Raw genomic sequence first — 13309 nt, 5'->3', positions numbered from 1 at the left:
CCTCTCAAACTGTAGCCTAACTGGGCCTTGCTCACGCCCTGATGATTGGCGGGGGCGTGAGCCCCTCACCTGTGCTAGTCTGGGCTGGGGGGGGGCGAGGCAGAACTTTCTCTTTCTCCATGAGGCTGGAGCAGCGAACGGATCTGTTGATGACTGTTTGAGTGTGTGTGGTCATGGCAGTGGCTTTTTTGTTGTTTCTGCTTCAGGCTGCAGAAGATGGGGTGCTGCTGTAGTAAGACTGAGGAATGGAGAGACAGCGACAGCGACAGCGACAGCGACAGCGAAAGCATCAGCGGCATCGACAGTGACATCAGCAGTCTGTCAGACATCCTGCACTACAGTGGACGGAGCACGAAGACGGTGGAGCACAGGCAGCACACCACCGCAGGAACCCAGCATGCATGGTTGGATGCAGAGCTTAAAGGAGACAGCAGATGTAAGGAGGAACCTGAGGTTCTTAGGAACCCAACACGTGGTGTCGGGCCCACCCTTGATTCAGATCCCTGTGTGGCGCTGCCCAGACTGAGGACAGGCGGAGAGGAAAACACTCCAGTTGTGTCAAAGCTGTCCAAACCGGTCCAGTCAACTCTTGTTGGGCCGCTGTCCGTTGCCCTCTTGGTGACTCAGGCGTCAGGTGACCATCAGAGGCCGAAGGTAGATCCAAACCCCAACGCGATGAAAAGGGCGGCGAGGAGTTACATGTGTTAACGACGGCTCCGCCTCAGGCCTTCAAAACAACGACCCGCAGCGTCGGCTGCATGTGCGACATTGATGCTGATGAACTTGAGCAAGAGCAGAGCCAGGGTGCAACAGCAGGAGCAAGAGATGAGTCCATCAACCGTGCTACAAACCAGGTTATTAACACCTCATCCTGGACCAGACCCTGGTTCATTATAAACATCTCCTCCTGGACCAGACCCTGGTTCATTCCTAACACCTCCTCCTGGACCAGACCCTGGTTCATTCCAAACACCTCCTCCTGGACCACACCCTGGTTCATCCCAAACACCTCCTCCTGGACCAGACCCTGGTTCATCCCAACACCTCCTCCTGGACCAGACCCTGGTTCATCCCGAACACCTCCTCCTGGACCAGACCCTGGTTATTCCAAACACCTCCTCCTGGACCAGACTCTGGTTTATTCCACACACCTCCTCATGGACCAGACGCTCCACCAAACGTCTCCCAGCATCTCCACATCCCACCACCGTCACTGTGCACTGTTAGTAACAATGTGTGGACGTCTCCTGCTTCTGTGGCTGACAGTTGATCATCTCTGGCCAATCTATGATGTTCAGAGTTCTCTTTTCCTGGTCATTTAAATAGATAAATCTAAGTGTACATGCACCATATGTCCAGCAGGTGAAAGTGTTGGTTTTATAAAGTAGTTCCAGATTTCCTACCGTGCAGGATACTGCAAACAGAAATGATCTGAATTGTCTTCAAAAGATCACATCTTATATGGGTAGAGATTTCCCTCTCCTCATCCCTCTCTGTGTCTTACTCACCATCATTGTTCGCCTCTGAAACAAGCCTCCAAAATCAATTTGTCACTTTCCTTTATTCTTTCTTTATTTACACATCACCATTTTACAGGAATATTATTACAATTATGTGTGTTAAAGCCATATTTCAATGTACAGCTTTGCATGAAAATATACAAAATAAAGTTGGATCTGTTGTATATCTGCCTCCTTTGTCTCGCTGTTAGGAAACGGTGCCTGATTTCCTGTTGCGCTTTGCTCGACTTGTGGCTGAAAAGCGGATAAACTCAAAGTGTTTGCTCTGGTCCATGTTGGGAAGGGAGGGGGGCCTGCGTGGAGCCTCTTGATGAAGGTGACCCTCTTTGGTTCTGCCTTGTCCTGGAGGCTTTGATGGGCCTCCCTTTCCGACTGAAGGCAACGTACCAGCCTTCATACTTGGCATTCTGCAGAGCTGTGTAATGGTTTTCCAGCACTATCTCTGAGAAGATGCACTCCCTGCTCCGACCGTTGGGCTGGAACACAGAAAGGTTCTCCATTAATCCATTAACTGTCCCATCTGGACATTACAGACGGGAGACAGCTAAAGACGTGTTTCTGAGCTACAGCAACTAGTGGAGCAGGTAACTGGGCCCCTTTTGAGAACCCACAAATGTCCCCGTAGCAGCTGTAACGGTACGTTAGTAGTGACGGTACCACCAGCTCAGCTAAAGGAGGCTACAGGTTCAAACACAGACATGTTTTGGTTCTGAATTTTGATAGTTGATCCCACTCCAAACACTGGCTGCCAGTGAGGATGGATGCAGGTTCCAGGGATCCACAACGGATGACGGGAGTGTTTGCCCTAATGGGAAGTCCCATCAACCAGTGGGGTTAATGACCCAGAGGCCGACTCAAGCAGCTTTCTGGTCACCTCTGTAGAAGGTTTCCACTGCACAAATGTGGTGCAGCAGACCAGGATGGTTTTCAGAGAAGAAGAATAAAAAAAACATCCTGTACGGGGTCAAAGGTCATACCTCTGATGTTGTCACTGACATGAAACAGATGTTTCATGATGTTTCATTTTCAAGATTACCAGTCAGTAGCATGGAGCTAGGTGGGCTTAGCTTATCCATGACCGCACGTGAGGTAAAATTACCGTGAATCCACAGCTCTTTCTTGTTGGGTAATTTCCACTTTGGCAGGGAGATCCTCTTTTACTTGTAATCGTCCTGGTCCTCCGCTTCACTTTACCGCCGCTTGTAGCCGGTCACACGCCGCTGCAAACTCCTCCGCTGTTGCTTCGTTAGCACGTCTCCTTCCCGCGACTCGAGACTCCTCTTTTTTTTTCTGGTTCATTCGTGGCAAACGTTCTATCCGACGCTGCTCACGATCCCACTTCTGACACCATGTGTTGTCTTGTTATTTTATATGACAAAGAGACGAGACGTGTTTCTAAGCCAAGCGTCTTTACTTGTTTTCAACACGTGTACCCCTGGCCTGCTACTGAGCATGCTGGGTAATGTAGTTGTCCTTCTATTAAACACATAACACCACAAGAAGTACTTAAGAAGTGAATAACATCTGGCTGGATCATTATCAGGAACACTGGCGGCCTCTGCTGACCCAGTGGAGGAGTGCAAAAAGCTTACAGCACCTGGTATTCCCAGGCGGTCTCCCATCCAAGTACTAACCAGGCCCGACCCTGCTTAGCTTCCGAGATCGGACGAGATCGGGCGTTCTCAGGGTGGTATGGCCGTAAGCGAGAGCAGGTGCAAGAAAATGGCCTTTTGAAGTTAATACAACTCAAACTTATTTTCTTGAAACACTTATTCTGGTGGAGGTTGTCCATTTTGCTTTGTCACAGTCCAAACGTCAATGTTGGAGCAGCCTCCAATCCATCCCCCCCAAAAAGAAAAGGCTATATAGCCTATGAGCGTCATATCATCAAATCTGCCTAGAACGGCTCTTGGAGAGAGGTGAAACGTCTTCAAACAAATCAAACAAGATTCAACTCCGATAAATGAAATCAAGTTAAATGCAATGTGCCATGGCCAGGGATCGATCCCGGGCCGGTGCGGGCCAGTCGAGAATCGCTGTAACAGACAACCTGATTGAAACCTCCTGAAGACCCCAGAGGGGAGAGTTCGAATCCCGCTTGGGCATTATCAAACGGAAGATATTTGATTGAAAAGTCACCATCATAAAAATGTTTAAAGAGCAAAGCAGTGTCTGTGCACTGTTAGTAACAATGCGTGGACGTCTCCTGCTTCTGTGGCTGACAGTTGATCATCTCTGGCCAATCTATGATGTTCAGAGTTCTCTTTTCTGGTCATTTAAATAGATAAATCTAAGTGTACATGCACCATATGCCCAGCAGGTGAAAGTGTTGGTTTTATAAAGTAGTTCCAGATTTCCTACCGTGCAGGATACTGCAAACAGAAATGATCTGAATTGTCTTCAAAAGATCACATCTTATATGGGTAGAGATTTCCTCTCCTCATCCCTCTCTGTGTCTTACTCACCATCATTGTTCGCCTCTGAAACAAGCCTCCAAAATCAATTTGTCACTTTCCTTTATTCTTTCTTTATTTACACATCACCATTTTACAGGAATATTATTACAATTATTGTGTTAAAGCCATATTTCAATGTACAGCTTTGCATGAAAATATACAAAAATAAAGTTGGATCTGTTGTATATCTGCCTCCCTTTGTCTCGCTGTTAGGAAACGGTGCCTGATTTCCTGTTGCGCTTTGCTCGACTTGTGGCTGAAAAGCGGATAAACTCAAAGTGTTTGCTCTGGTCCATGTTGGGGAAGGGAGGGGGGCCTGCGTGGAGCCTCTTGATGAAGGTGACCTCTCTTTGGTTCTGCCTTGTCCTGGAGGCTTTGATGGGCCTCCCTTTCCGACTGAAGGCAACGTACCAGCCTTCATACTTGGCATTCTGCAGAGCTGTGTAATGGTTTTCCAGCACTATCTCTGAGAAGATGCACTCCCTGCTCCGACCGTTGGGCTGGAACACAGAAAGGTTCTCCATTAATCCATTAACTGTCCCATCTGGACCTTACAGACGGGAGACAGCTAAAGACGTGTTTCTGAGCTACAGCAACTAGTGGAGCAGGTAACTGGGCCCCTTTTGAGAACCCACAAATGTCCCCGTAGCAGCTGTAACGGTACGTTAGTAGTGACGGTACCACCAGCTCAGCTAAAAGGAGGCTACAGGTTCAAACACAGACATGTTTGGTTCTGAATTTTGATAGTTGATCCCACTCCAAACACTGGCTGCCAGTGAGGATGGATGCAGGTTCCAGGGATCCACAACGGATGACAGGAGTGTTTGCCCTAATGGGAAGTCCCATCAACCAGTGGGGTTAATGACCCAGAGGCCGACTCAAGCAGCTTTCTGGTCACCTCTGTAGAAGGTTTCCACTGCACAAATGTGGTGCAGCAGACCAGGATGGTTTTTCAGAGAAGAAGAATAAAAAAAACATCCTGTACGGGGTCAAAGGTCATACCTCTGATGTTGTCACTGACATGAAACAGATGTTTCATGATGTTTCATTTTCAAGATTACCAGTCAGTAGCATGGAGCTAGGTGGGCTTAGCTTATCCATGACCGCACGTGAGGTAAATTACCGTGAATCCACAGCTCTTTCTTGTTGGGTAATTTCCACTTTTGGCAGGAGATCCTCTTTTACTTGTGTAATCGTCCTGGTCCTCCGCTTCACTTTACCGCCGCTTGTAGCCGGTCACACGCCGCTGCAAACTCCTCCGCTGTTGCTTCGTTAGCACGTCTCCTTCCCGCGACTCGAGACTCCTCTTTTTTTTCTGGTTCATTCGTGGCAAACGTTCTATCCGACGCTGCTCACGATCCCACTTCTGACACCATGTGTTGTCTTGTTATTATATGACAAAGAGACGAGACGTGTTTCTAAGCCAAGCGTCTTTACTTGTTTCAGCACGTGTACCCCTGGCCTGCTACTGAGCATGCTGGGTAATGTAGTTGTCCTTCTATTAAACACATAACACCACAAGAAGTACTTAAGAAGTGAATAACATCTGGCTGGATAATTATCAGGAACACTGGCGGCCTCTGCTGACCCAGTGGAGGAGTGCAAAAAGCTTACAGCACCTGGTATTCCCAGGCGGTCTCCCATCCAAGTACTAACCAGGCCCAACCCTGCTTAGCTTCCGAGATCGGACGAGATCGGGCGTTCTCAGGGTGGTATGGCCGTAAGCGAGAGCAGGTGCAAGAAAATGGCCTTTTGAAGTTAATACAACTCAAACTTATTTTCTTGAAACACTTATTCTGGTGGAGGTTGTCCATTTTGCTTTGTCACAGTCCAAACGTCAATGTTGGAGCAGCCTCCAATCCATCCCCCCCAAAAAGAAAAGGCTATATAGCCTATGAGCGTCATATCATCAAATCTGCCTAGAACGGCTCTTGGATGAGAGGTGAAACGTCTTCAAACAAATCAAACAAGATTCAACTCCGATAAATGAAATCAAGTTAAAAGCAATGTGCCATGGCCAGGGATCGATCCCGGGCCGGTGCGGGCCAGTCGAGAATCGCTGTAACAGACAACCTGATTGAAACCTCCTGAAGACCCCAGAGGGAGAGTTCGAATCCCGCTTTGGGCATTATCAAACGGAAGATATTTGATTGAAAAAGTCACCATCATAAAAATGTTTAAAGAGCAAAGCAGTGTCTGTGAGGTTTATGAGCCACAAATGCTGCTCTTTTTAGGAGCACAGCAGTCTATTAAACTGTAGTTTGTGTCATAGCATAGTTTTATTGACAAATTCTAAATTGCAAGTCGCAGATATGAACAGGGAAATGCTACGTTATCTGCTTATTCTGTTACAAATATTCTGATGAGATAGGTGTGGAGTTAATTCAGTTGGGGATAGACAGATGGAATATTAGTGTTGTTAGTATGATACTTGAGTTCTTTAGATATTGTTTTCAATTCCGGACTCTGCCGCCTTGAGTTGGCTTTTGCGAAGACAGAAATGTTGCCAATAGTGTGGACCAAAGTGGGAAATTCAATTTTATTTAAACACAAACACAAACACACGTACACAGACACACACACGCACGGAGTGAGCCGTGCCACTTACGCCGACACGTTTGCATTTCATTTCCATTCCGTTCTGTCTTGGTTTACTCGGTTGAAGCATTTCACACACACCACTTTTTACCATAGCTTCTTATTGGAATACATTGTAGCCGACATGCACGGCATGGCCAAGCGGCATTTATGTTACAATTAGTTCCACCCAAGTAAACAACGCGCGTCATATTGCCTCACCGTGTCACCTCCCGTCTGTTTAACGTTGCCCAAAGAATCACACTCACACTATGGCTGTTTAAAAGCATCAAGGTTTATTTGTTTGTCATTTATCAAAAGCACCAATATTTCAATAGCTCACCAGCAGGACATACTTCCTGGTTCGGGGAAACCGATGGACTGTTCAATGATTGTATACATGGAGGAGTTTGGCGAGGTGCTACGGCACAATCTATTTTAGCGGGGGTGTTTGATAAGAGTAAGTTGAACATGTATTTTACTATGCACTGGGTGGTTTTGATGGTGGAAATTTGTTTTGGGCGTTTTACGCATATTTTATATTTTCTGTTCGATTGTTATTTTGAGTTTGTAAATGTATTCGTTAGCGTAATAATTTTCATAATTGGTTTCACCTGTAGGAGGGCTACAGCTATAGAAGCCCTGGAGTAGACCCCAGACGGGGTGGGATGTTGAGTTGGTTGGTTGTTATTTTGGAGAAAAAAGAATTGTTGGAGAAAGAGTCAAAGTTGTGGTGTGTAAAAGTGTGCAGGGTCTTTATGTTATTGTATGGATTCAACCTGGCATCTTCTGACACCACTTTATTTTTGGAAAATAAAAATAAATGTTTGGAGTAAAGAAGCTCCCGTCTCCCTCTGTCTCCTCCACCGCCGATCATCCTTGCGACACACACGCTCATAAAATATTAAATCTAAAACGATGTACAATAGTGCAACATTAAATCTCAATGTTAGAAGTACTTAAGAAGTGAATAACTTCTGGCTGGATAATTATCAGGAACACTGGCGGCCTCTGCTGACCCAGTGGAGGAGTGCAAAAAGCTTACAGCACCTGGTATTCCCAGGCGGTCTCCCATCCAAGTACTAACCAGGCCCGACCCTGCTTAGCTTCCGAGATCGGACGAGATCGGGCGTTCTCAGGGTGGTATGGCCGTAAGCGAGAGCAGGTGCAAGAAAATGGCCTTTTGAAGTTAATACAACTCAAACTTATTTTCTTGAAACACTTATTCTGGTGGAGGTTGTCCATTTTGCTTTGTCACAGTCCAAACGTCAATGTTGGAGCAGCCTCCAATCCATTCCCCCCAAAAAGAAAAGGCTATATAGCCTATGAGCGTCATATCGTCAAATCTGCCTAGAACGGCTCTTGGATGAGAGGTGAAACGTCTTCAAACAAATCAAACAAGATTCAACTCCGATAAATGAAATCAAGTTAAAAGCAATGTGCCATGGCCAGGGATCGATCCCGGGCCGGTGCGGTCCAGTCGAGAATCGCTGTAACAGACAACCTGATTGAAACCTCCTGAAGACCCCAGAGGGAGAGTTCGAATCCCGCTTTGGGCATTATCAAACGGAAGATATTTGATTGAAAAATTCACCATCATAAAAATGTTTAAAGAGCAAAGCAGTGTCTGTGAGGTTTATGAGCCACAAATGCTGCTCTTTTTAGGAGCACAGCAGTCTATTAAACTGTAGTTTGTGTCATAGCATAGTTTTATTGACAAATTCTAAATTGCAAGTCGCAGATATGAACAGGGAAATGCTACGTTATCTGCTTATTCTGTTACAAATAATCTGATGAGATAGGTGGGGAGTTAATTCAGTTGGGGATAGACAGATGGAATATTAGTGTTGTTAGTATGATACTTGAGTTCTTTAGATAGTTTTCAATTCAGGACTCTGCCGCCTTGAGTTGGCTTTTGCGAAGACAGAAATGTTGACAATAGTGACACACACACACACACACACACACACACACACACACACCTTTATCAACCTGTGAGGGCACAATTCCCCACCTTTTCCACTGATGTTACAATAGTGCAAAATACAAAAGTCTCACAAGATGGGAGTATAGAGCTAGACTGTCACTTCAAATGTGAGAAAACACAACGTTATAAAACTAAACAACTCCTGACCAACTTGCGGGGACCATCCTGTTACTAGGTAGATTTCGGATAGAGGAAGTGTTTCCTCACCGTTTCTACTCAATTAAATATCAAGAAATTTTAATAATGCAAGTGTGGATTTTTTTGTTTTCATATGAAGATTCATATTTAGTTGTTAGCATTATACATCATGTAATGTTTGTGTTGGTATTAATTACTTCTTGAATATTTATTAATAAAATTATATTTTTTTTATTAATTATAATAATTAAAATTATAACATTGTTCTGAACTTATAAATGTGGGGTTTTGGCATCAATATAGTGTTTAATGTTACATTTGTGTCTTCTTCAATTTTGAATCTGTTCCAGTAAAATACAATATAATGCCAAAAATAAACAATAGTACACATAGAATTTTTTTTAAATTCAAACAAGTAACTCCAAACAGTAGGACAAACCTTGCCAGTAACCCTAAAACTTAATGTTTGAAAATACATTTCGAAATCAAGAAAAATCAAAGCTCACAAGCAGCCAATGTCAAAGTGTAGGGTAATATTAAAGAAGTAAGACTATAGCATATCCCATCTGTCTTCATTCCTTTCTTGTGAACTTCTTTACCTGCAATAGAAGTCACAATGAATTTTCACAATGAATTAAGTGTTTAAGCTTAAATTTGAGATTTTTAATTATTTATCTGCAGATCAACTGAGGGAGATTATTTTTGTACATGTAGCGAGAGTAAAAAAATCAAGTCAGAAATATAATTTAAAAATGAAAAGATTGAATAATATTTGGAAAATGAAGGGAATCTCTAAACTGTATAGTTTTAATTAGATAACATTGACATCTCCATTAATGTGATTTGTTACCATAGAAAAATATACACAATAGCACAGTATGCAACATCAACCTTTTAGTTACCTGGATATTGCCTTTATAAAGTAAAAAAAAAATAATTAATAACTGCAAAACAAAATGGAAGAGGCATAAGTTTACCTGTCTTCTTAACGTTCCTGGGAACAGGATGTTGCTCACTACTGACTCAGTGTCAACTTCTATAACTAAAAACATGCATATATTATGACATAAGCTCTTTGTAAGCCATTTTTTTTACTCTTTAAGTCATCAGCCTTCTTTAAGAGACAACCCACTCAACTAATGTAATAGAGTGTTCATTATACTATGCTGCACTATACTAGAAGACAAGAAAGTGTTTATAATGAATGGGATAAAATAGTAACAATAAAAACTATAAAAAAAAACAAGTTATTATCAGTGACTATGTTTGTTATTTTAATTTCATTTTTGCCTTTAACATTTCCCAAATATGTATATATTATTATGTATTTCAATCATGATAGTTAGTTGACTTTTAATTGGCAGACAAGACAAATTAATACCTTTATACCTTCCACCTGATCCACAGTCCCTTCCAGGGGTTCTTCTCCAGTGCTGTCTGGGGCACTTTGATTCCCTTTTTCCTGAGACATCGCAGCTGTTACCAGAAAAAGAACAACTGCTACTGTTGTGATATCATTATTACTATCATCTTATGATAAAATTGAAAGTCCTTAAAAACAAACAAAAAAAACCCCTCCTTGGCTGACACCTCAGCTGTAAACAAGCTGCATACAGCTTTGGTCAAATGAGAGACTTTAGCAATATTTAGTTGTTATTAGAGTGTCATCACTTTTTTTCACAACAAATGGAGAAGCATATTCTTATAGCCTGGTTTCTCAAAATAACAAAAAATAAATAAATGTACATTTAAATATTGTAAACTAACTCATCTATACTGGCAGTAAATTAAAATTGAAAAATAAAAATCATCCTTGTGAAGACAACCATTCACGTGATTACACATGTCCATGTGCTCTTTGGCTACAAGTCTACAAAAGGACTGCATTCTTTTAAAACACAGGGAAAAAAACCAAACAGAAAAAAGCCACTCAAATTACATATAAAGAGTTTAACTTTAACTGAAGTACTATATTATTACCTTTAATCAATGGATATTGTATTTTTTCACTATTGTGACTTTTCGTTCAATTAACAGATAATCTAATGCTTGGTTAGCTTGAAAACATCACAAACAAGCACACTTGTCACTACCATTTATAAAAGTTAAAAAAGTTAAAAAACTTCAAAACGTCTTACCAATATAGAAGACCTTTTTGTGTTGGCCATGTGCAGCAATGCACAATTGTGTCGTTCTGCTTCTTTAGCCAGGATGAACTTTAAACTCGGAAATATCAACAAGTGAGCATCTTTATGGAGAATATTGGGGGTATATTACACTTGGTGAGGATACTAATTAAGTGAAAACATTTTGTAAAAACATACTTAGTTACAAGAATGAAAGTTCACGAAATAGTTGAAATCATTTTAAATCCAGTGAGAGAAAGAGCTGCCCAGGTGCTTAATTGATTGAAGGGGCATGTTACAGTTCGTGGTGGTTTAGGACCCGAACGCAGGCACGACGCAGTGATGAACGATCCAAAACATGGTTTTATTAAACAAACAAAAAGGGCAGCCACAAAAATCTCAAAAAACCAACAAAGTTACCAGATCCACCTAATCACACAAAATCCTCCAACACTGGTAGGCTGGAGTCTTAGGCCTTAAATAGGCGGCTGATCACTGATGTCCTGCAGGTGCGCCAACAGGTGGCCGGAGCATGGCTCCACCACGCCCCCTGCAGGACAAACACAACTGGGAATCCTGGATCACAACAGGGCACCTTCTATGAAGTGTCAGAGTCTTAGTCTCTTATTTTATCATGTATATTAGAATGTTTAAAAATATGTAAGAACAGTGAAATTGTTTTAATCAACATATTTAACAATTCTAAACAACAACACTAAAACAGTTACATAATAAACTTCAAAATTTCTTGTAAACAAAAAAAATTGCTAATTAAATAAAAGTGGGCAGAGAAAAAATTCTGCAGGACCTTATTAATCAAAGTGAGCTTAAGTCTTGCGTTTCTCAATTGCAATCCTGTTGTAAACATGGTACTTAACATCTTTCCATGTTCATTTATGGAGAACTGTTTCTGCCTTAATTGCATCAACACACAATTGTTTCCCGGGAACTTTCTGTAAAATTATGTTGTTCCCTAACTGTCTCCAGACAGCTGCCTTCTCTTCTTCACTCCGAGGTCTCTGTTGAAACGGTTTTCGGATGTCTGTAGCTGCAACAGAAATTAAACTTTGTAGTTACTGTAAATCTAGTATATCATCTCGTATATCAATTTAACAGCAGATACATTACGAATGTACATCCAAGTGTTTCACTTTTTTTTACTGATTTCTGTCTGTAGGATTAGACCAGGGGTCGGCAACCCGCGGCTCTGGAGCCACATGCGGCTCTTTGGCGCCGCCCTAGTGGCTCCCTGGAGCTTTTTCAAAAATATGAAAATGGAAATTGTTTTAATATAATTTCTGTAGGAGAAAAACGTGACAAACATTCTTAAAGTTTTCAATATCCCATGATAATAGAAGTTAAACTTAAAGCACCATCGTACAGCAGAGTGGTCACATGGGGCGTCATTCTCTCCTGGATGCGCGGCAGAAAAAATAAACATTTCATCATTGTAACTGTCTGAGAGACATGTTAATTGAAAAATTCAGTCAATATTTATTTTACATTTTCAAAATGGTCATAATTTCATTTAATGTCTCAATTCGTTATTGTTGAAATGGCTTAAAAATGTATTGTTCTTTATGTATGTTTCCTTTGATAGGTCACTTGTAGGGTTCTTTTCAAAAGACATCTGTATGATGTGTGGCCATTATTTCATTGGACCGGTGTAGCTACAATCATGAATGCTCATTATGTATTTGTGGCCTACTTGCCATTTGGAAAGTAGGCTAATACAGCTAATATAGACACTTACCGCCTGTGTTGCCTTCATTATAAGGCTTTTAATTTTTTGCAGCTCCAGACAGATTTGTTTCTTGTTTTTTTGGTCCAATATGGCTCTTTCAACATTTTGGGTTGCCGACCCCTGGATTAGACCTTCATTGCTCTCTTGTCCTCTCTCCTCTGATCCCCTCCTGTCTTGTCACCTCTTTCTCTCTTCCATGTTCTCCCTCTCATCTCCCTCTATCTTCCCTCTCATATTCTACCATATCCTCTATCCCACCATCTTATTTGTAGAGTTTGAATCATCCATTAACCCATAAATTCTGCAGTTTTTATATTTACCTATCTGCTGGTATCACTGGCTCCATAGTTACACCTGACTTTTGACCCCATTGACTCTTTTTTAGATCTACGTATTTTGGTAGCAAACGTAACAGTTTTAACATATTTATTGCTCTCCTCATTGTCTTTTCCCTGTCCTGTTTGCCCTGTGTAAAAGTGAGTTTTTCCTGCCACTGTTGCTTGCTGGGGAGTCTCAAATGCCTCAAGAAAATCTAGATAACAATGACGCCCACAAGACAAAGGACAGCTAGAACAACTCTACCTGGCAATTTTGACGGTTCTGGAACAGAACTGTTGTCATTTAGACAGTTGTCTTCTTCTGCAATAAAGAGCAAGTATTTTAGATGAGAATTAACTACAAAAACAATTAGACACAATTAGAATCTTACAGTACGGACATTAAAAGAAAGTTTTGGTCATACCATCTGAATCTTTATCTTT

At 42.0% G+C, this 13309-nt stretch overlaps 1 protein-coding gene, 1 long non-coding RNA gene and 3 other non-coding genes across 15 annotated transcripts in view; all 5 read right to left on the bottom strand.

The window, feature by feature from the left end:
• LOC130525213 (uncharacterized) overlaps nucleotides 1-13309 on the bottom strand; it is a 129779-nt gene that overhangs the window by 36028 nt on the left and 80442 nt on the right. The gene's annotated exons all lie outside the window — the stretch shown is intronic.
• LOC130526593 (5S ribosomal RNA) lies at nucleotides 3106-3224 on the bottom strand. The gene has a single exon (XR_008950804.1). It is a non-coding gene; the product is annotated as a 5S ribosomal RNA (ribosomal RNA).
• On the bottom strand, nucleotides 5584-5702 carry LOC130526597 (5S ribosomal RNA). The gene has a single exon (XR_008950808.1). It is a non-coding gene; the product is annotated as a 5S ribosomal RNA (ribosomal RNA).
• On the bottom strand, nucleotides 7592-7710 carry LOC130526592 (5S ribosomal RNA). Its single transcript, XR_008950803.1, has one exon. It is a non-coding gene; the product is annotated as a 5S ribosomal RNA (ribosomal RNA).
• On the bottom strand, nucleotides 9063-11984 carry LOC130525239 (uncharacterized). Of its 2 annotated transcripts, XR_008950434.1 has the most exons (5): nucleotides 11003-11984; nucleotides 10817-10926; nucleotides 10060-10154; nucleotides 9656-9720; nucleotides 9063-9277 (listed from the first exon to the last, which is right to left on the bottom strand). It is a non-coding gene; the product is annotated as an uncharacterized LOC130525239 (long non-coding RNA). The 2 variants fall into 2 exon arrangements; XR_008950433.1 differs by lacking the exon at nucleotides 9656-9720.

Source organism: Takifugu flavidus, chromosome 5, assembly GCF_003711565.1.
Source record: "Takifugu flavidus isolate HTHZ2018 chromosome 5, ASM371156v2, whole genome shotgun sequence".
Lineage (NCBI taxonomy): Eukaryota > Metazoa > Chordata > Actinopteri > Tetraodontiformes > Tetraodontidae > Takifugu > Takifugu flavidus.
Note: the sequence above shows the minus strand (reverse complement) of the source record. Positions and strands in the feature narration are given on the sequence as shown.